Raw genomic sequence first — 24707 nt, 5'->3', positions numbered from 1 at the left:
GTGTGCTCTCTAATATGAGTAAATCTGATTCTGCTTATCTAAGCACAAATAAAGCAGACAGTATGGATGCTTGGCATGCAGAGTAACACAACAAGAAGGGAAAGTAATTGTATTGGGTGATTACTGTAACCAGTTATCTGTTCAAGCAAGCCCAGATATTGATGTTAGGTGGGATCAACACCACTTAGTGAGCACATGGCATCACACAGAAGTGTCTGCTTTGTTATTCTGAAGAGCACATAAGCCAAAATAGACCAAAAGATGAAAACCTCCACAATTATACTCAGGAAGAAGATTAGTAAGATTAATGCATGGCAGAAAACCTAAATTAGAAAAAAATATTTTACAAAATCTTCAGGGAAAAGGTGAGACAGGATACACCAGATTAAAAAAAAAACATTTGTTTTCTGGGAGAGATAATATAAAGAGATGTCACCAATAATAAAACAAGTCTGGTATATTTGGGATATGTTTTATATCTGAGTTTGACTAAACGAGGCTTTCAACTCCTAAAGCATATAAAAACAAGATTTGGGGACGTAAATAACAGTTTAACTTTAAAACATTTCTTGCAAGACCTGTATACAGTATTTGATTTAAAGAAAAGCTGTGCATAAAATTACTAGACAAGATGAGTATGTTAGTTGGGGTCAGTGGACATAAGCAGGACAAAACAAGCACCCATGTGAAATAGTAGCAATCTGACTACCTCAAGGAATAATTCTTTGCATTTATATAGCGCTTTTCTCACTTCTCAGAGCACTCAGCAATTGCAGGTTAAGGGCCTTGCTCAAGGGCCCAACAGAGCAGAGTCCCTTTTGGCATTACAGGATTCAAACCAGCCACCTTCCGATTGCCAGCGCAGATCCCTAGCCTCAGAGCCACCACTCCGCCTATAAAAGACACACACAGACAAATACAAAAATGGCACATAGGTACTGCACCACCATTAATTAAGTCATCAATCTAAATTAACTGCTAAGTTTAAAAAAGTAAAAAAATTAAGTTAACTAAGTAAAAAAATAAGAATTTCCCAAATTAATAAAATGCAAAAAATCTACTGTGCTACAACTGAATGGAAACCTACAGAAAAAGGTAAGGTGAAAGGATCAGGAGATGAAGCAGAAGTCAGAAAAACAAAGCCAAAACAAAAACTAACTCCATCCATCATCCAACCCACTATATCCTAACTATAGGGTCACAGGGGTCTGCTGGAGCCAATCCAAGCATGCAAGGCAGGAAACAAACCCCAGGCAGGGCGCCAGCCCTCTGCAGAGCACGCACACACACACACACACACACAAAGGACAATTTAGAATCATCAATGCACCTAATCTGCATGTCTTTTGACTGTGGGATGAAAACCGACACAGCCACGGGGAGAATATGCAAACTTCACGCAGGGAGGACCCGGGAAGCGAACTTGGGTCTCCTAACTGCAAGGCAGCAGCGCTACCCACTGCACCACTGTGCCACCTAAAAACTAGCTCTCAAAGTCATAATTTTCTAACCAAAAATTCTAAACAGAACAAAAGAAACATTGATTTTCTTATATATAGAATATCTACAAGCCTGGTTGCCCAAATTCCAGTTTAACATAACAACATACTAACAAGATCTGGTGGCCATTAGAAACCACGAATGACACTGCACCGTTTGAAAAACATCACAAAACATTGTCTCAAATGAAAAAAATAAAAGTGAAACCAAATTGCTTATATTACAAAATCCCAATAAAAAAAAAACCCTTTGCAGAGAAAAATGTTTAAAATCTAGGAAATAATGATAAATTGACCAGTGAATCGTAACATCCACAATTACAAAATCAGTTTTCTTTTACCATTTGATGCTAGCCATGACACCAATCAAGGTCAAATTTAAGAAGAGCATTAGGTATTTAGGAAACATATCCCTATTATATTTTCACGCAAAAGATACGTGTGTTACTGCCACAAACAAAGCCATCACATGTTGGTACCTAGGTGTGAATCACGGTCTCTCTCCACTGGCATCACATTTGACCACATTTGAATATTCTTTTCACTCGAAAGTTCCAGACTTTGGCGATACTTCCTGCTATTCAACTTCAAGCACTGACTTTGTATAACAAAAGACAGCACCCGCTCCATGCTGAACTGTAAACAAAACGAGATGGGAGCTCCCTGCTCAATGTGAAAGGACACAAAAGATGGTCAAGGAGAGGGACAGTGATTATGAGTCACAGCAGCAGGGAGCACCAATGATACACTTAACTGGAGTGTAGCAAACATACATTGCTCAGTCAGTACGTCAGTTCACAAGAAAATGATCAGTGCAGATTTTCTTTTTTTTTGTTGCATTGTTAATTTATATTATGGCCTTTAGTGGTTGTGTGAACACTCCTGTGATATGCAGGGCATCTGCAGCCATAGACATCTAGTGACTCCCGGGAAAAGTGAAGAAGCAACAACAGCAATGGTGCAAAAGAGAGCAAAAATGCATGATTATTACAAAAAAAGAAAAAAATCCAAAATATTTTAATGTAGTTCAAATAAATATCCTTAACAACAATGATTCAAGAATAAATAAATTAAACATTTAAAATAACAGTCATCTATAGTTCCTTCTTTGCCTGTGAACCTCCTGTTTCCTCTACTCCAACTCAGCAGTAAATCCGTGACTTGAGACTCCAAGGATTCCAGTCTTTTCAGCTCCCTCTCAGCCACCTCTACTAGCATCCATTGAGAATTTCACAGAGGTCAATCTCTTAGCTGCCACCTCCTTCGGTGACCATGTTGAACCTAGAGCATTCGATCTCTGCCAGCTCCTTTCAGTCATCAACATGGCTTGGTCCATCTTCTCAGAATGGGACTTCTCTCTTGTTCCCTCCAGGATAATTGACCTGACCAGTCCTCTCTTACTCAAGTTCTGACACCGGCTTTCTGGATTTATGCCTTCATTTCTTTCACTTCCATTTTCTCCATTTTCTTTACTGTGCTCAGATCTTTTATATAGTAATGTAGGCACTGCACTACTGACACTGTAGTGTCAATGCATACCCAATTAACCAACTCATTCTCCAGTCCTTGCCTCACCTGCACTACCAATCTGAGTTGCCACTGCCCCAATAAAAACTGCACTTACTGTCTTTGCCATGATGTAAAATATGTCCATAAATTACAAAACAGATTACAAAATAGTTGTCATTAGTAGCCCCCACAAACTTTAATTTTTTGTTGTTGCATGTACTGTACATCTTGCCACCTGAAACTGCAGCTGCACTTTCTTGATGGGTGCCACTTTGCCCATGTATGTACACAGGGGTGGGATCTTTCTCCATAGTGTTTTGCATATATCTGCTACTTACATCAGGAGCTGTCCAAAACTTGATGGCAGACTGGTTGAGTTTGTTTGACATGTACTGAATGAAAGGACTTGAACATTTCATTGAGAATAACTTCATCAGCAGTTATGTATTGTCTTAGCTTATAACATATAATGTTTTTCTAAACAAGTGTGCAAAGGGTCTGTAGGCTATGAAGCACAGATTAAGAAGAAAATTGTATGATTTGAGTACACACCTGCTGTCAAATCATTGTTATCCATATACAGTATGATTTAATTCAAGTAATTTTTTCCTAAAAGGTGGCTAATATACTGTAAAACTCAATGTTGCATTGGCCTTTCAAGAGTCAGCCACATTATACAAGCAATTCTTCCATTTTTACAAATTGTTGAGAGGGCTGTATGGCTGCCTTCCTTCATTATTCCCTTCACTTGGCTGTTGTCTCATCCTCTATGTGCTGTCTTTTTCATTCTCCACTTGGAAATTGATGCTGTCTGTGGACTGTGGTTTGTTTATTGAAAAGTTTTCGTTCCTCTAATTGCAGAAGCAGTATGAAGACTAACACACAGTGACTGAGTCCCAAAAGGCCTACTGTATATATAGATGTGGCAATGACTATTGCAATAAGCAGGCAGACCTGAAAATATGATTGCAGGTCATGAAAGGTTTTGATCTTTAGTGTTCTTTCTAAAGTGAAGCCGCCACAAATGTCAGGGGATTTGAGGCAAGAAAGTTGCTCTACATACTGTAGATGTTCATGATACCTTCCTTTAAAAGTAACATGAAGTAGTGGTATGGGATATTTTTGAAAACCTTGACAGTTCTGCTGACACCACTGCTGTGGTCATTGTGAGTGAAATAATGGCAGACAGTTAAATACAAAGATTGGTCTTTATAAATGCTCTACTACTGTACTTTATTTCTACATCACAAAAATATCATACATTGTCAAATATGCCACCTGCAGGTCAAATTGTGCCAAATCTAATAGACATATCTTCAAATAAAATAATAAAGTGTCAGAAAACCAGGAGATGCTTGTTTGACATTCAAAAGACCTCAAAATCAATTTGTCATCAACTTGTTATTTAGATTTTATTTCTGGCTCTTTGGGCTTATGGGTGACACCTAGTTATTTCCATACTGTGGATCAGATAACAGATCAAGGTGTTAAGCCTGGAGGTGTCAAACTAAAGAAGAAAAAAAAAAGAATAATCTTAAAATAATGTGATTTACCCCCTTCTAGGATAACTTCTAATATAAAAGGACAAAATAAAGAAAAGAATAAATACGTTTTTAATAACATGGCCCTATCACATACTCTATTAACATGACAAATAAATATGTTCTTTTTGAAGTGTAATTAGGTGATATAAAACTACTTGTGCCATTTCTCTAAAATGCATCCATGATTGATATTTAAAACAGTGAAAGAACATTGAACATAAGCATTAGTTTACTCCTAATTATGATAATTGTTTGGTGCAGTAGGCTAGTCCTGTTAATGAAAGCTCTTTTATTTAATTGGTTTCAATTTAGTAAGTAATCCTTGTAAAATAATTATCATGCTCTATTTTCTATTGGGAAAAACATGATAGGCATCTTATCCAGAACATTCTAGCCAATGTGCTAATTAGACATTTTTAAGCATGAATTAGACAGTAAACTCAAACATGAAACCCCTGTGCCTGAACATATGCACTTTCAGTGATGCAAATACTCCTACAATATGGTAGTCTTGCTCTTTAACCTTTGCAAATGAGGTTGAATGAAATACAAAGACAGAATCCTCTGTTTTACTTATTTATGTTAAGGTTTTTTCTGATGGCTGAGTAGTTATTGTAAAGATCTGTCAGTCCAATTAAATGTATCCATTGCACAGCAGAATTACCACCTGAGTGTAGTTAGTTTGCTGTTCACAAGGTTTTCTTCAAATGGACATTCCTTTTACCATGCATATTTGGAAAGATGTACAGTTTACTTGAATTCATGATTGTGAATTATGTCCAGTGTGTTTGAGTGCCCTGTGCTAGAATTTATGTATTGGCACTGGATTTTGCACTGCAGTGAATGATGCTGGGGGCAGTGGATGATTAAAGTATTGATACTTTCACAAATTAGTATTTAAAAAGAAAATTAAGTAAAAAAGTGAGGTTTGTGTGACTGTTATGGAGTCTGAGGTGAAACATACTCTGGTAAAAAACTGAAGATTACACACTAGCTCACCTGTTTCCTCTGGCTTCCACATCTCCATAGCTGCTGTAATGATGATGAACTCCATATTTTTTCAGTTTAATAATAAAGACTTGTAAGGTTTCATTTGTGTGTTTTTATTTTAGGATTATTAGATAGGATGAAACTTTAAAGTGAATACACTGCATAACCACGACTATGACCATATTGTAAAGCTCATAAGAGAAGACTACTATTACTTGTGGCTGTATGAACAAGAGGGGACCAAAAATCTCCAGAATTGTTAAGAAAAACTTTATTGTACAACTTACAGGAATTCCCTTTTAATCACTGTCAAATTACTCCCCTTTAGATGCAGTACACTTGTCACAGAGCTTCTTCCACTTCTGGAAACATTTTATTGTACTCATGTTTTGTTACCATGTCTAGAGCATTCTGAGATTTATTCCTGGATTTGAAAAAAAGCAAATCATCTTGTTTCTAGAGTCAAATTCAGTTCTAGGAGCAAAACAAAGTCACAACCACATTGTTTTTGGTCAAACACTCTTTGAGTGATATTGCATTGGGCCCAGGTGTGTTGTCATGGTGCAAAATGTAGTTTTGCATGTGCTGTTGCTTGGGACTTTTTTTGTGATGTTTTCCCCTTAGATGCCTCAGCAGTTCAGTGTAACGTGGATGATTAAGAGTTTGTTAACATCTTTATTAACAAGTCTGTTAATTTTGAAAAATGCAATCATTATTGTCTTCTTGTTTGATATGACCTGACATACTTTTTCAACTTGGAGAAAAGAAATCACCAAAATCACAGGATTGGAGAATAAATGTCAGAAATATACATCTTCATAAACTCAGCACAATGTCATATGGCAGACTGATTAACAAGACAGCAGGAATACAATACCTAGCGCCATAGTCGACAACTACACCCTCCTCCCACATGCTATTAACCAATCCCAATACAGGTATATAACAATTAGCTGACAGGCAGGCAATGACATCATACTGACGAGTTCAACTGCAGAGACTGACTCCCTACATTAGACAGAAAACCTGAGCTTACAAAGGTTCAACAGAAAAGCTTTAGAAGACATCACTGGCCAAGTTTGAGACCAATTTAGAAAAAGATTCCATTAGAACTGTTCTTCTTTTGAACCATTAACTAAACAAATAGACCAGAATAGTAGTGTGTTTGAAAAGAATGTTGAATGCAAATACATATGCAAATGAAAGGAATTCTGGGAAAACAGTTAAATAAAAAACAAAAGTTAGAAAGAAGTGTTATTATGTAGTAGAATGTTTATGTATGAGCACAGATAAACTAACCAGTGTGTATATGCTTGTAAGATGTGAATTAGGGGCTGTCAGGGACTGTGTTCTTTTACTTGTATCTTATAAACAGCTTAAAATAGCTTCAGACTGACAGAGCCATAAAGCTAGGTATAAAAGAAAGTGCTTCTATTGATATGAGGCAGGTGCTATACAACTTTTGCGAGAGGCAGATACCATACAGTTTTTGACAGGAATAATACACAGCTTTTAATATAAACATGATAATGCAGTGTTTGTATTAAAGAGAGAGGGCATAGGCAGCTCTGAAGCTACACCAAAACATCATTCTCTCCAAGGACGAAAATGCAGCACCACTTAAAAGGCACTCTTACAAAGAAGAGGAGGAGAAAGGCTGCACAGTGATGCATACTTGTAAGGAATGTTTCAGTTGGAGTAAGAAGAATTAAATTACATGGACATGTCTATCTTTTGGTTATACTGAAGCAAAACTTGGTTTGATGCACATTGATTTGAATCTTTCAGGCTACATTTTTTCTTCTACTTTTTACTTCTTGCAATTAATGCCTAGGTTCTCTGAAAATAAACATTAAGTAATGATTAATTAATATCTGAATATTAACTTAATGAAACTTGCCTATTTATTTATATTATCTCTCTCATTGGGGTTGTTCATTATTTGTCTCTTTCATAGATAACAATCAGGACAACCTGACAAGAGAACCTCCTGGCATTTGTTGGTGTATGTCTTGCATGTTTGAACAGTTAATGAGCTGTGCTTGCTATGTTAATATTGAGCAATCCTTTCAGGGTTAACGATGAGTTAGCCAACCTATGGCTTCTGCTAAAAGGTTACCAGTCCTGATCATATTGCTAATGTGTTTCATTTGCGTAGCCCCTTCAAAGGTAGCTTATATTGGTTGTCGCAGCAGAGTGCAGCTTTTGAAGCAACTCTTGGCCTTTGCTAAGGTAGTTTGAAAATGTAGCTATTTTGGGTACATTGGGGTAAGAATTCTGGGAGCTGAAGAATTTTAGACGTCACGGACAGCAGTGTAGCTTGTGGGATGAGTGACTGCTGGATCTTGCTAAGGTACTAACACTAAGATAGTCAGCCTTAGCTATAGCTGAGATGTTTACTCTGAGGTAGCCAGCTTAGCCAGCCCTTGCTGTCTGTGATCAGAATGAACGATGAGTAAATGTCACATCTTTAAATATTGTGTGGAATACATGTAAATCAAAGCTAATAATTTGGGCATTTTCAATATTAACTTCTTCATCTATATAAAAAGAACCTTAAGAGGTCAAAGTACCTCCCTGAATAATTTTAAACAGCAAAACAGCCACAAGGAAGACAACTCTACAGTACTTTGATGACCCATGTTGTCAGAGAAAGTTCGGCTTCTTGGCCTGCTTCCCTCTAAGTGTTTGTTATTATAAAAGTCTTGAGAAACAGGACTTTATTGTCATTTGTGGCCCTGACTAGAAACTCAACAGTGTTGTTCCAGTCTTCATTTTTATGAGGCAAACTCTTCATTATATGGGGTAGCCTGTGGCACCCCAACCATTTTAATACTTTCTTGTCAGTTTCTTTTTCACACACCTTTGTACATATTTTTGTGTGTGCAACATTATAGTTACATTATGTGTTTTATTGAACTTTTTGATTTCCATTAATAAAATTGCGAGTTTTTATCTTAAAAAAGGTCATTTTTTTCTGCTGAATCAAAGTCAGAGAACCTAGGATGGTTGGAGAAAGTGGTTAAAAGAAAAACACAGGGTCTACTATACACAATGCAGGATCAACATCACAATCTGTAATACTCCAAAAAGGCATGTCACCCAATAATGTGCTATGTTTCTTCCAACTGAGGTCGACAAAACAGAGATTGAATGAGGAGAAACTAAATGTGTAGGAACCTCATTATCTCAAAGTCTGTGACTGGATTCTACAGCTAACTATGTTCACAGATATTATATAATCTTGATGAGCATCATTGTAGATTTGACTGAGCAGCAAGAGGAAAATAAAACACAGGGATAATAAATGAAAGCAGAGGGTTTTGCAGGCAGTGGTAGGGATTGGATTTTGGATATTTGCCAGTGGTGTTCTAATTGCTCAGGTAAAAGGATATTTTTACCAAGTTAGTTGTTAAGATATAGAATTAGATGTTTAAAATAATGTCATTTTTGATAATTTTGTTAAAATGAAATCCAATGTCTCTATATTACTAACTGTAGATCGTGCCCTGTTAATTTAGGAGGAATTAGGAGGAATATCACAGCATTTGAATCTATTGCTTCTATATCCATGGCAACACAGCCTCCCTAAAAATTCCATATCATACCTCTAATCAGCAAACAGAAAACATAAATGCTCTTGAAAAAACTAAAAATAGCCACCTTAAACTTTCATAATATGTCTCTATTTAATAAAAAAAAAAAAAAACTATAGAAAACAGTTTGAGGATACTACTTATATATTTTTATACTAGGCTCTGCTTCTGGATTCAGAGCAAATATAGAATCTACACAATGAATAGCAAGATTTTTTTTTTTAATCTTGTAGTGGCCAGCAATTAGCATCTAAGCCTAGAGAGTTGCAGTGTGTGTTGAAGTGATTTGGCAGGATCAATTAATCAAGGAACAATTATAAAATTGGGGTTAAGGCAATATAGTAAAGAACAGGTTTAGAGGAAACAGAGTACAAGATGGATATAGATGATGTTAAAATATTAAGTAGAGATCCATTACTTTATCATAGTGCACTCCAGTAGTAACTGCTGTTGCATCCATTTATAAGGTTTATTTTTTGAATATAGTTGTTGCAATGATTGTGATCAGTTGTTACTAACACATTCTAATTTGCTATCCCTGCTCACTTTCATGCAATTATACATGGTGCATTTATAGGAAAAGCTGCACTTTAGTTATAGCAAATAAAATATATTCACAAAATGCAATTTATCCTGTATTACATTTCAACAAGCCATATATGGGATGAACCATGCAGCACAACTGAGCATACACGGTTATTAAAATTACGTCAGTAGTGTTATTTCAGTTACACTAATGTCTTTGCATTTTGGCACTAGTTTGAATTCTGAAAGAAACTAAAGTGTTCTTAAGTCTTTAATAGTTGCCTTCCCACACTTATTTAGCTGTTAATCCTTACATACAAAGGGTTTTGGGTTAAGTACTTAACACTGATAATTATGTGTAAGTTCTTCATCATTCGGGGATTGTAGCAAAGAATATGATAATTATATTGATATTTTCAGAGAAAGCTTTCACATTTATATTTAAAGTCTCTTGTATACAAGCATGCCTCATTTCTGCCTGCCTTTGTGAAAGGTAATGTGATCTCCCACAATATTTTTATGCAAACAGAGAAAAAAGTATTTGCATTTCACATCTAAAGAGGAATTCCAGTCCAGAATTAAACTGAAGTGCTCATAATTATCAAGTAATGTTTCCCATGTGAGTCATTTAAAGCTTAAAATACTTTTTTGGACTAAATTGAAACCTTAGTTTGCTTCAGGTGATTCTACAAAAAGTACAATTTTGAAATGAATTAAGTAGACAAAAGGAAAAGAAAGAAGGAATTATTCTATTCAATGTCTGTATACATTAGATTAATATGTATATCTTATTGTCCAGTCAATCATTGTCTAACCTGCTTAGACTTGAACAGGGTCGAGGAGGATGCTGGATCCCATTTTGGGGGGGCAGTCCATCACATGGCAAACACATACACACCAAACACACCAGACACACACCTGAGCCAATTTAGTACTGCTAATCCACCTAACATGCATGCCTTTGGACTGGGGAGAAAACCCATGCAGACAAGGGAAGAACATGCAAACTCCACTCAGAGGGGACCCGGGAAGTGAACCCAGGTCCCCTTACTGCGAGGCAGCAGTGCCACCATGCTGCCCTCAGGTTAAATTTGTTTGCAGCAGGAACATACAAACATTAAGACATATTTACACATATACAAGAAAATATGCCAATACACAACATTTGACAACTGCTGTTATTCTATATACATAGTCAAAATTTGTATAAAGAAGTATAATTACCTTTAACAGCATAGAAATAATATTTTAGAATTTAACAGCTTTCTTACAAGTTCAGAATGTAACATGCTTATAACTTTATGAGTAAAGAAATAAATCTGTTGCTCTTTGCCTCAAGAAAATTAAATCTGCAGCCCAACAACATTACAACAGATGAAATTTAGGAAAAAGATGATGACCGCTGTCTGCCAAAGTTGAGATGGCCTTCTTTCTAACCTTTTTGTAATACAGCTCAGTGGTAGAGGTCTGCTGCATTCCAATAATTGTACTATTACTTTTTACAATGTTGTTAAGATGGTTTAAGCTCTAAATGCTGTGGATGCCAAACCATCAAATAAAAGCACCTTTAATAAATCCCTAATGAATGGAAATTTCACATCAAAATGATCAAGAGGTAGGAGAAAATCTGTCTATGTATAATCTTAGTTATAGGAACAATGATAGCCAATACCACATAGTTGCATTTATAACCAGGTCAAGGATAACGCAGATGATCAAGGACACCACAAATGCATTAAAAGGGTGTGTTACGTCATTGATCATACAACTTTTAGGCATAGCCTGGAATTCTACAAGGAGTGAGAAAATATTTCTCAGTCTGCAAAGGTTCTTTCTGCTTAACCTCATAAAATACAGTATTTTTAAAATATTGTAGAAGGTCAAACAGATAGATCTAATCTTTTGATAAGCAAGTATGCCAGCTGTATAATCAATAATGCCTCTGTGATGTATGTTTTAAACAGAAGCAGGCCTACTCAATACTGCACAAGACTGGCAGCTAAAGGTTAACCTGGGCAAGCAACTCAAACATCTGGCCCACATAATAACAACATCACTATATTCACATAGCCATTATATCAGAGACCTCAGAATATTTAGTCATGGTAGAATTGAAGGTGCCTGGGAAGACTGCATGGATGGGCATATCAGAGTAAACTTACTAAATACTAGGAGGAAATGAAGCAATGCCAGGGGCAGGGTTGGCAAGCTTGGTGTCAGCCAGACTTTGCAGGCTGCTTATTCTGCAAAGTATACACACTGCTTTGCATCAATGGAGTTGCAAAGAGGGAAGCCATTCAAACCATCACAGAGTCTGCAGAAAGAGCCTCTAGATAGCTGTGGTTCAAGAGGGGTGATCTGTGGACTAATGACACAGGTTGGGGTCTCATCAGACCTGATTGGATCACTTGGGCAAAGATGTCTGATGTCAAAGATCTAATGTACTCCGTGAACCGAGAGTGATGTATCTAGTGGATGTATCACTATATTATGTAACATGGCAAAAATGAAAGATAAAGCATCCTATATACTAAAAACTTTAAATGTTATAATCAAAATACACAAAGTTTACACTAGTTTTACATAACTTGGTAGCTTGTTCCAGATGTACATGACCATGTCTTTGAAAATATCTTACTGCATTCCTCTTAATTTCCAACAGTACAGTTATTGTTTACCTAATGGATTTGGCTGTATTGTTTGTCCATTTAGGAGACCTAGGAATTCAACAGCTGACTATCCAACATACTGTTCCAAAAAGGTAGTTATTGTACCATTTCTATGCATTTTAACTTAACAGCAAAAACTACCCTCTGTAATGAGAACATAAGACATTTTACAAACAAGAGGAGACCATTCAGTCTGTGAAACTAACTTGTTTAGCTAATAGCTGGGCTGTTACAATAGCTCAACTAGGTACCTCTTGAAGGTTGTCAAAGTTTCTGTTTCAACTACATGTCTAGGTAGCCTGTTCCAGATTCCCGTGACTCTGAATAAAGACAGCTTCTGTCCTAAATGTACTTCCACTTGATTAACATTGGTGTCCTTAAGTATCTGATTCACCCTCTAATGTTCTGACTCTGTAGCGACAGGTGAAGCCAAACCAGGAAATAAGCGTAAAACCAAAACAAAACATGTAAAAATAAAAAAATAGTGGCTGAAACCAGACAAAAGGCAAGAATCAAAGTAAAAAAAAAAACTAGGCATGAAGTCAAAATCAAGAGGGATGTGAAGAAAATAGTAGTGATTAGAACTTTTGTTTTTATGATATTTAACCTGCAAACCAGAACAGAAAATAAGCTCCTACATGAGCTTTTATCCAAATGCACCAGAGGTTGTAACCTTGTAGGTCTTGACCCTATAAACAGAGGACATGACCTTAATCACGTACCCAGCATTGTCAGCAATATGTAAACCACAAAGTGGCATAGACGATGGTCAAATATATCATAAAAATTAAACTTGATCATGATGTAACCACCTGTCAAAGATGTGTCCTTTTGAAGGTTTCCAGGGGACAAAGATATGAAACCATGCCAAAAGGCCAGAAGTATGAAGGGCATCAAACTTTACCCAGGTACGATCCTCAAAACTGCAATCTTTCAAGATGAACTTGGCTTGACATCTCTTCCTTCTTTGTTTTTTTTCACCTGTAACAATCTGTTTTCAGAATAAGTACAGTAGTGTCAGTAGTAGTAGTAGAGTCAGAATCAGAATCACTTTATTGTTAGCAGGTGAAACACACAAGAATTGACTTTGTTTACTTGCACAAATATTGAATACAAGACAATACCCACTCAAGACAACACAAATTCAACCCACCATTAACCTGACACTGTGCAAACAACAATAGAAATACAACTTTCTTGAACAAAAACATTTACAAACGTCAATAGTACTGTCAAATAAATAGAAAAATGAAAAAAAATAACATAGATATCAAATAGTACAAGTTGAGCAAGTATGAATTATTTAAGAATAGAAAAACAGAACAGGTACCATTTATATGTTTTAAAAACTATTAGAAGTAATCCTATGTAAGTTTATTTAGTATTTAAATACTTTGTGGAAAGACGCTGTGGAGATGGTGTATAGTTTGGGTTGCCACAGACCAGTACCTCCTCTGTAATGGCAATTTAATGTATGGCTGATGGGGTGGGTGGAGTCAGCTGCACTTATCTCATTTACATTACTTTCCTAGGAAACCAGTAAAAAGCTTGTATGTAACCCTTAGAATTTTGCCAGTGAGTTATACGATGCCTTTCAAAGCGCATACTCCCAACCTTTCAAAGTATGTCAAAACCATTAACATATCCAATTCAAATATGTATACCATTTAGACCTTAATCCTCAGAGACATTATGCTGTTGGTCTAGTTGTGGATTCTTTTTTAAATACCAGAATTAGCACCATGCTATCCCAACCAGCTTCAGTACATAACATCCTGAATTCACTACATATTTGTTTATGAATTTTGATCCCTGGTGATACCTTAACAACCTATTTGCTGCTACTTTGGAATTAACCTGTATATCAAACATTCTACTATACTCTTGTATAAACAGTTACAAAGAAAAGCAGGACTGATTGTTTGTGTTGTACACCACTAAAGTCCAATGAAGAGTTGTTTTTTTTTTTATTATTCAAGCAGGGATATAATAAATAGTATATGTATACAATCCTTAGAATACATTTCAGGCTGTGCTTCAAACACCATGCAGCACTGAAACTCCTACACTCATTAAGGACCCCTTTGAAATGAATTGGGTGCAGGATCTGAGACTCGTTATGGTGGCTGCAACATGGAGATGGGTTAGACAAGGCATTTACTGTGAGCATTAAATTATTCACAGCCCGCCAGTTGTCCCATTGAAGCCTGTGACTCCCTCATTTGTTAATTTAGCATTTTCATTTTCCCCAGCATTAATTGCACGTTCCTAAATATACACTACATCACTCATTTTTGATCTGACCTTTTGTTCTGGCTCACTTTTTCAGCCACGAAATGAGAGACACACACAAACTAAATAAATGGTGATCAAAACCAGACGAATGGAAAGAGTCAAAGTCAAAAACCCAATTGAGTCCAGCTGTAGGCGAGACAGTCTGAAGCCTTAGACAGATTCAGCTACTTGAGACATTCTGAGGCCAATAAGCTGACACCCCTGTCAGCAGCACCTCTTTCGACTCTGCCCCCTTACCAGGAACCACTCCCCTGTTTCGTTGATGTACTGAAACCTACATGTCGATTTCAATTCACTTTAGTTACTGCTCTCAAACCAGTGGATTCTGTAGTTTTGAGGCCTGTGTATTCAGCATTTATTAAACTTCTAAACTATTGAGGTTTCTCAGTTCTGCATCTGAAACAAAACCACAGAATGTATGTGTCTTTTATTATTAGTTTATATATATATATATATATATATATATATATATATATATATATATATATAAATGTCTACGCGTGGAAGTATGTGTGTATGTCCGGCTTGGAAGTAAGTGGTGGAGTCAGGGTAGGGGCTCCACCTCCGAGGAAACAGAAACCTCGCTTAGCTGCTAATACAGATTCGAGGCAAGTAAATCAGCAAAACATTCTCCCTTTTACTTTTCTTCCCGTCACTAATGCACAAGCGATGTCTGCAAAATGAATCCTCCTAGGAGAGAGACGCCCAGAGTAGTTCCTTTCAATTACACGACATCTCTACATTGCAGTGTTTTTTTCTGATAAGTTCAATAGTGTCTAGGACCCCGAGCTTTTTACAGCATACTCTTACACAGCTACTATACTGTATATAACTGCTCAAAACTATTAAAGGAACACTTTGAAAACACATCAGATCTCAATGGGAAAATGATCCTCCTGGATATCAATACTGATATGGACTGGGTAATGTGAGGAATGAAAGGATGTCGCATCATTTGATGGAAATGAAAATGATCAACCTACAGCGGGCTGAATTCAAAGACACCCCAAAAAACAAAGTGAAAAAATGATGAGGCAGGCTAGTCCATTTTGGCGAAATTTCATTGCAGCATCTCAAACTTGTACTCAGTAGTTTGTATGGCCCTCATGTGCTTTTATGCATGCCTGACGATGGAAGGTGTCCTGGGAGATCTCCTCCAAGATCTGGATCAGGGCATCACTGAGCTCCTGGACAGTCTGAGGTGCAAGCTGGTGACATTGGATAGACTGAAACATAATGTCCCAGAGGTGTTCTATTGGATTTAGGTGAGGTGTGCTTGGGGACCAGTCAATGGTATCATCCTCCAAGAACTGCCTGTATACTCTCACCACATGAGGCCGGGCATTGTCATGCACCAGGAGGAACCCAGGACCCACTGCACCAGCATAGGGTCTAACAGTGGGTGCAAGGATTTCATCCCGATACCTAATGGCAGTCAAGGTGCTGTTGTCTAGCCTGTAGAGGGCTGTGCATCCCTCCATGGATTGGCCTGCCCAGACCATCACTGACCCACCACCAAACTGGTCAGGCTGAATGATGTTACAGGCATCATAACATTTTCCACGCCTTCTTCAGACCCTTTCACGTCTCTCACATGTGTTCAGGTGAACCTGCTCTCATCTGTGAAGAGCACAGGGTACCAGTGGTGGACCTGCCAATTCTGGTATTCTATGGCAAATGCCAATCGAGCTCCACGGTGCCAGGCAGTGAGCACAAGGCACACTAGAGGATGTTGGGCCCTCAGGCCACCCTCATGAAGTCTGTTTTTGATTATATGGTCAGAGCCAATCACACCAGTGGCCTGCTGAAGGTCATTTTGTAGGGCTCTTGCAGTGGTCATTCTGTTCCTCCTTGCCCAAAGGAGCAGATACTGGTCCTGTTGATGGGTTAAGGACCTTCTGCTCTCCTAGAGTAACTGCCTGTCTCTTGAAATCTCCTCCGTGCTCTTGAGACTGTGTTGGGAGACACAGCAAACCTTCTGGCAATGGCACGAATTGCCATCCTGGAGAAGTTGGACTACCTGTGCAGTCTCTGCATGGTCCAGGTATTGCCTCATGCTACCAGTAGTGACACTGACAGCAGCCAAATGCAAAAATAGTGAAAAAGCAATCAGAAAAAATGTCAGTGGCCTCCACCTGTTAAACCATTACTGTTTGGGGGTCATTTCATTGTTGCCCCTCTAGTGCACCTGTTGTTAATTTCATTAACACCAAAGCAGCTGAAACTGATTAGCAACCACCTCTGCTACTTAACTGACCAGATCAGTATCCCAGAAGCTTCATTGACTAGATGCTATACTCTGATTAAAAAGTGTCCCTTCAATTTTTTTGACTAGTATATACTGTATACATGTTTTCTGAAGTCAGCATAAGATTTTGTGTGTGTACGTATTTTTTTTTGAGTGTAACATATCTTTAAGTTCTGGCCTGCTTCTGGCTGCTGCTGTCTTTTTTGTAGCATGGGGACTAGAACTGCATATAAAACTCTAGAAGTCCCATTAGTACATTAAGTAGTCTAAGCATAATATCTCTTGCGTTATATTCAGTAGTTTTTACAATATAACCTAAAATTTTATTTGCCTTTTTAATTGGCTCTGCTCATTACTTAGACAATGAAAATAACCCCCTAAATCCATTTCAGAGGTTGTTTCTTGTAGGACAGTGTCTTCCATCTTGTATTTATAATTGATGTTCTTGTAGCCTATGTGCAATACTTTGCACATTACCAAATTAAACTGCATTTTCCAATGTTTGCCTAGTTTTGAGACTTTTCAGGGTCTTCTTGAATTAATTTTGCCACCTCCACAGTGTCAGCCATTCATCTAATTTCAGTGCCATCTGCAAAATTCAAGTTTCTAAGTTTGCTATCTATACCAGAATCAATGTTATTAATACAAATCAATAAAAGTAATAGCTGCTTAACAGAATTTGGAAGGACTCCACTGACGATCTCACTCTACATTAGCATACCTTTTCTTAGAGTTATTTTGCCTGCTCCTTGTTCCTTGTCCAATGTTTCATTCTGTGCATATAATAGCTATATTGTTCCCATTTAAAAGAAGTCACCAATTGCTTAGTTCTGTTTTGGGGCAAGCTATTGACATTTGTAGATGGCGGCTGTTTATCTAGTTATAATGTTCAGGAAAACCATTTCATTTACCTAATTTATTAAAGCTGCCCTCACATGCCAGCTGTTATTTTAATTATTACATTTATTAACTTTGAACTGATTAGCTGTTGTCTAAAATTTTATTTTCTGAGCTTAGGTTTACCTTTTTTAAGGAATTTACTGTTAATGACTCCAGTTAGTGTTTTAGCCAAAATTTCTAAAGAGCCTAGGATGATAATATCTAGCTGACAACACAGTATAAAATATCAAAAAAATATATCCCCCATCATTTTGATTATGACAGGACAAATTTAATGTAAAAAGACACTTGGCCTTGTACAGGTGCAGCAGTGACCTCAGGCAGTTTGTTGAAACAGGTTATTTATCCTTTTTATTGTGCTGTAGATGTAATTTTAAATTAATAAATTTGCCAGTTGTGACCATCGCCGTACACTCAATAACCCATAATGACAAAATGACAAGATGTTTTCAGAAACGTTTGCAAATCTATTCAAAATTTAAAACAGAAAACTCTCATTTATATAAGTATTCTGACCCTTTGCTGTGGCACACCTAGTTGTGGTCAGATGCATCTGGTTTGCTTTCATTATCTTTGAAATGTGTCTAGAACTTTTTGGAGTCCATCTGTGGCAAAGTGAATTGATTAGACATAGTTTAGAAAGGCAGACATCAGTGTATATAAGTTCCCACTATTTCACAATACATGTCAGTCCTCTCTGTGGACCTTAAAGATGGATTTATGGTGAGGCATACACCAGGGCAAAGAGATTAAACCATTTCTAAAGTTTTGAGTTTTACCAGGAACACAGTGACCTCAACAATTGTGAAACGGAAAAAGTTCTTAACCACCTGGATTCTTCCTACAGTCTGGCCAAATTGAGTAAGCAGGGATGAAAGGGTCTAAATCAGGATGGTGCATAAGAACCAAATTGTCACAATAACAGAGTTTCCGAAGTCCTCTGCTGAGATGTGAGAACCTCTCAGAAGGACTCCCATCTTAGCAGCACTCCATTGCTCAGGCGGAATGCACTCTTTAGTAAAAGGAATGTCTGTAGTACTAGGGTGTTGTATTGTGTTAGCAATTATAAATGTAGAGAAAAGCCAAGCAAAATGACACCTTTTATTGGCTAACTAAAAAGATTACAATTTGCAAGCTTTCGAGGCAACTCAGGCCCGTTCTTCAGGCAAGATGTAATACAGAAACTGAAGTTCCCTGTGTTTTGTATTCACACACTAAGACAAGAAACAACACTGGTATATCTTTAAATTAAGAATCTTAAATGTAAAAGTGTTAAATGTAAAAGGAATGTGACACTCCACTCAGAGTTTTCCAAACCAAATTTAATGGACTCAGCGCATGAGTAAAAAGATTTTCTGGTGTGATAACACAAAAATGTAACTCTATGGGCAGAACTCCAGTCACTATGGCTGGTGAAGACCGTGCATTTACCTAATACCTAAGCTACAGTGAAGCATGGTGTTTGTAGCATCACATGATGTCTGTGTTTCACAGTGGCAGGGACAGGAAAGCTGGGCAGAATTGAGGGAACCATAAATGCAGCCAAATACAGAGAGGTCCTTAAGGAAAAACACTGTCCCAGTGTGCACACAACCTCAGACTGGAGTGATGGTTCACCACAACAGATGTTTCAATACAACAATGATCTGAAGCACACAGCCAAGACAATGCTTGTGTACCTTTGGAAAAAGCCTCATCCAAAGCCCAGGCTTAAACCCCATACACATTTGTGGAGAGACCTGAAGGTGGTACTTTATCAACACTACTCATCTGGTCTAACAGAGCTTCAAAGGATCTGCTAAGAAGAATTGGATAAACTACCCAAATCCAGGTGTGGAGAGCTTATAGAGACATAACCAAGAAGAAGTAAACCTGTTACTACTGCCAAAGGGGCTGCTACAAAGTAATTTTGAAATAAATCTGTAACACAATAAATGATCTAAAATTAATATTTTAGAAGCAGCTGATTATAGGGATTTTGCCACTTGTTTCTTTGGAAAAAGAGATTGGATATCTAAAAGTAAATCACTTATGGCAACTGGTTTAAATACATTTAGTGGATAACATACTTATTATAAGAAAATCCTCTGTTTAAGGTATTTTGTGGTTTGTACCTTGAAGTTTTCTTGATCTGCCTATCTTGTTGACTGCTATGGTGCAGGTCAGCTCCATCTCCCCTTCCATTCTGGGAGCATCTTGAACCTGACACCGTCACTACCATAACTGAGATGAGCGAACAGATTTCAAGGGGATGGTGAAAAAAAGTGCAAAATTGCTTTTATTATAAGGAAGAGAAAAAATCAAAAATGTCCCCTAGGTTCAATATCTAAATGTCATCAATAAATGAATACAAAATAGTGAAATCCAAGAGTTAAAATACACTATCAAAATAAGGAACGTAAAATAACATTCATTGGGTCCTTAAAACACAGACTGACAAGCACAGCACAACAGCCACAGTCTTCTTCACCCAACCTCCGTCTTAGCTGCCCTCAAGGCTCTGACCAGACCGTCTGAGGTCAGTACTCCTCCTGTCGTCCTTCACGCACCCACTTTCGTACCTCAGTTCCCTTCAGCAAACTCCACCATGCTCTCACCCACTCTGAATAAAAAATCAGTGGGGTAAACCAGCCCCTGGAATGCCTTTCTCCCACTACCTGACTGGCCTGTTTCATCTCTCCTCCAGATGCTGCTCTTTCCACTACCTATTTCCATTCTTTCTCACCCTTTTTACCTCTGCTAACTGTGGAGTGAAACACATTTAGACACTTTCTCAACCGCTTACAGCCAGCATCTAAACAAGGAGGTGATTATTTATTTTAAATCGTTGTTGTGCCATGGACCACAAGTCATATTCCATCCATCCATCCATCCATCCATCCTCTTCCGCTTATCCGAGGTCAGGTCGTGGGGGCAGCAGCTTAAGCAGAGGCCCAGACTTCCCTCTCCCGGCCACTTCTTCCAGCTCTTCCGGGAGAATCCCAAGGCGTTCCCAGGCCAGCCGGGAGACATAGTCCCTCCAGCGTGTCCTGGGTCTTCCCCGGGGCCTCCTCCCGGTTGGGCGTGCCCGGAACGCCTCACCAGGGGGCGTCCAGGAGGCATCCTGATCAGATGCCCGAGCCACCTCATCTGACTCCTCTCGATGCAGAGAAGCAGCGGCTCTACTCTGAGCCCCTCCCGGATGACTGAGCTTCTCACCCTATCTTTAAGGGAAAGCCCAGACACCCTGCGGAGGAAACTCATTTCAGCCGCTTGTATTCACGATCTCGTTCTTTCGGTCACTACCCATAGCTCATGACCATAGGTGAGGGTAGGAGCGTAGATCGACTGGTAAATTGAGAGCTTTGCCTTACGGCTCAGCTCCTTTTTCACCACGACAGACCGATGCAGAGCCCGCATCACTGCGGATGCCGCACCGATCCGCCTGTCGATCTCACGCTCCATTCTTCCCTCACTCGTGAACAAGACCCCAAGATACTTGAACTCCTCCACTTGGGGCAGGATCTCTCCCCAACCCTGAGAGGGCACTCCACCCTTTTCCGGCTGAGGACCATGCTCTCGGATTTGGAGGTGCTGATTCTCATCCCAGCCGCTTCACACTCAGCTGCGAACCGATCCAGAGAGAGCTGAAGATCACGGCCTGATGAAGCAAACAGGACAACATCATCTGCAAAAGCAGTGACCCAATCCTGAGTCCACCAAACCGGACCCCTTCAACACCCTGGCTGCGCCTAGAAATTCTGTCCATAAAAGTTATGAACAGAATCGGTGACAAAGGGCAGCCCTGGCGGAGTCCAACTCTCACTGGAAGCGGGCTCGACTTACTGCCGCAATGCGGACCAAGCTCTGACACGGTTGTACAGAGACCGAACAGCTCTTATCAGGGGTCCGGTACCCCATACTCCCGAGCACCCCCACAGGATTCCCGAGGGACACGGTCGAATGCCTTTTCCAAGTCCACAAAACACATGTAGACCGGTCGGGCAAACTCCCATGCACCCTCCAGGACTCTGCTAAGGGTGAAGAGCTGGTCCACTGTTCCGACCAGGACCGAAAACCACACTGTTCCTCCTGAATCCGAGGTTCACTATCCGGCGGACCCTCCTCTCCAGAACCCCCGAATAGACTTTTCCAGGGAGGCTGAGGAGTGTGATCCCTCTATAGTTGGAACACACCCTCCGGTCCCCTTTTTAAAGAGGGGACCACCACCCCGTCTGCCAATCCAGAGGCACTGTCCCGATGTCCATGCGATGTTGCAGAGGCGTGTCAACCAAGACAGTCCTACAACATCCAGAGCCTTAAGGAACTCCGGGCGATCTCATCCACCCCGGGGCCCTGCCACCAAGGAGTTTTTTGACCACCTCGGTGACTTCAGTCCCAGAGATGGGAGAGCCCACCTCAGAGTCCCCAGGCTCTGCTTCCTCATGAAGGCATGTTAGTGGGATTGAGGAGGTCTTCGAAGTACTCCTCCCACCGACCCACAACGTCCCGAGTCGAGGTCAGCAGCGCACCATCCCCACCATATACGGTGTTGACACTGCACTGCTTCCCCCTCCTGAGACGCCGGACGGTGGACCAGAATCTCCTCGAAGCCGTCCAAAAGTCGCTCTCCATGGCCTCCAAACTCCTCCCATGCCCGAGTTTTGCCTCAGCAACAACCGGCAGCGTTCCTTGGCCTGCGGTACCTATCAGCTGCCTCCAGAGACCCACAGGACAAAAAGTCCTATAGGACTCCTTCTTCAGCTTGACGGCATCCCTCACCGCCGGTGTCCACCAACGGGTTGGGGATTGCCGCCGCGACAGGCACCGACCACCTTGCGGCCACAGCTCGGTCAGCCGCCTCAACAATAGAGGCACGGAACATGGCCCATTCGACTCAATGTCCCCACCTCCCTCGGGGCGTGGTTGAAGTTCTGCGGAGGTGGGAGTTGAAGCTACTTCTGACAGGGGACTCTGCCAGCCGTTCCCAGCAGACCCTCACAACACGTTTGGGCCTACCAGGTCTGACCGGCATCTTCCCCACCATCGAAGCCAACTCACCACCAGGTGGTGATCAGTTGACAGCTCCGCCCCTCTCTTCACCCGAGTGTCCAAGACATATGGCGCAAGTCCGACGACACGACCACAAAGTCGATCATCGACCTGAGGCCTAGGGTGTCCTGGTGCCAAGTGCACATATGAACACCCTTATGCTTGAACATGGTGTTCGTTATGGACAATCCATGACGAGCACAGAAGTCCAATAACAAAACACGCTCGGGTTCAGATCGGGGCCATTCCTCCCAATCACGCCCTTCCAGGTCTCACTGTCATTGCCCACGTGAGCATTGAAGTCTCCCAGCAAAACGAGGGAATCCCAGAAGGTATGCCCTCTAGCACCCCCTTCAGAGACTCCAAAAGGGTGGATACTGCAAACTGCTGTTCAGCGCATACGCACAAACAACAGTCAGGACCCTTCCCCCAACCCGAAGGCGGAGGGAGGCCACCCTCTTGTCCACCGGGGTAAACCCCAATGCACAGGCTCAGTGGGGGCAATAAGTATGCCCACACCTGCTCGGCGCCTCTCACCGGGGGCAACTCCAGAGTGCTAGAGAGTCCAGCCCCTCTCAAGGAGATTGGTTCCAGAGTCCAAGCTGTGCGTCGAGGTGAGTCCGACTATATCTAGCTGGAACCTCTTGACCTCGCGCACTAGCTCAGGCTCCTTCCCCTTCAGAGAGGTGACATTCCACGTCCCAAGAGCCAGTTTCTGTAGCCGAGGATCAGACCGCCAAGGTCCCGCCTTCGGCCACCACCCAACTCACACTGCACCCAACCTCCTTGGTCCTTCCCATAGGTGGTGAGCCCATGGGGAGGAGGACCCATTACCTCTTGGGCTGTGCCCGGCCGAGCCCCATGGGTGCAGGCCCGGCCACCAGGCGCTCACCATCGAGCCCCACCTCCAGGCCTGGCTCCAGAGGGGGCCCGTGACCCGTCCGGCAAGGGAAAGCGTCATCCAAGTTTTATTCTTCATTGGAGGTTTATTGAACCGCTCTTTGTCTCATCCCTCACCTAGGACCAGTTTGCCTTGGGTGGCCCTACCAGGGGCATAAAGCCCCGGACAACATAGCTCCTAGGATCATTGGGACACGCAAACCCCTCCACCACGATAAGGTGACGGTTCAAGGAGGAGACAAGTCATATTGAAAACAAAAATGATTTCATATTTTTGAAGTTAAACTTGTTATTTTTTTTTTCTTTTCTAGGTATGTTTACATTGCTCTAGATATGTTTATAAACAGATTATCTTTTACCCTGGCAGTACTGGCAGCAAATCGGGAATCAGTAATAAACAGTGCAGCAGACCATCACAGGGCACACTCATATATGAACATCAACTCATATAAGGCAAATTTTGAGTTGTCAATAAATCTTTATGATGTAGGTGGAAATAAAATATGGAGAAAACCCCCTGCAGATAGTAAGAATGTTCAGTTCTGTCACAATATTTTAATTTACAACTTTGCCATTCTAAAGGACAGAATGGAATAAAAAGTATCAACACAGACAATTTAGGAAAAAAATCCCTGCTCATTTTTTATACCTTTCTCCATAGTTTGTTACCTTGTCTTTCTAGAGAGGTGGTTTCTTTACTCAATTTCAATGCAAAATAGCCCCTCATATGTGTCATGCCTGTAACACTCTCTCTTTCTTTCTTGTTCTAAATATGTTTAGCCAGTTTGCTCTTCGTCAGTGAAATTTTGCACCAACTCATCTCTTAACAATTGACTCGCACTCTCTTTGATTGAGAAAACTTTAAACCAAAGGAAGGATTCTCTTCTCAGTCAAAACCCACAGTCACATCTGGGCAGCCTTCTGTATCTATCTGTATCTGTGTCATGAACCAGGCCAATGGATGGCTACCAACCTGCTATTAACTTTGGTAAGTATTACTG

This window comes from Polypterus senegalus, chromosome 10, assembly GCF_016835505.1.
Source record: "Polypterus senegalus isolate Bchr_013 chromosome 10, ASM1683550v1, whole genome shotgun sequence".
NCBI classification, from domain to species: Eukaryota; Metazoa; Chordata; class Cladistia; order Polypteriformes; family Polypteridae; genus Polypterus; species Polypterus senegalus.
Note: the sequence above shows the minus strand (reverse complement) of the source record.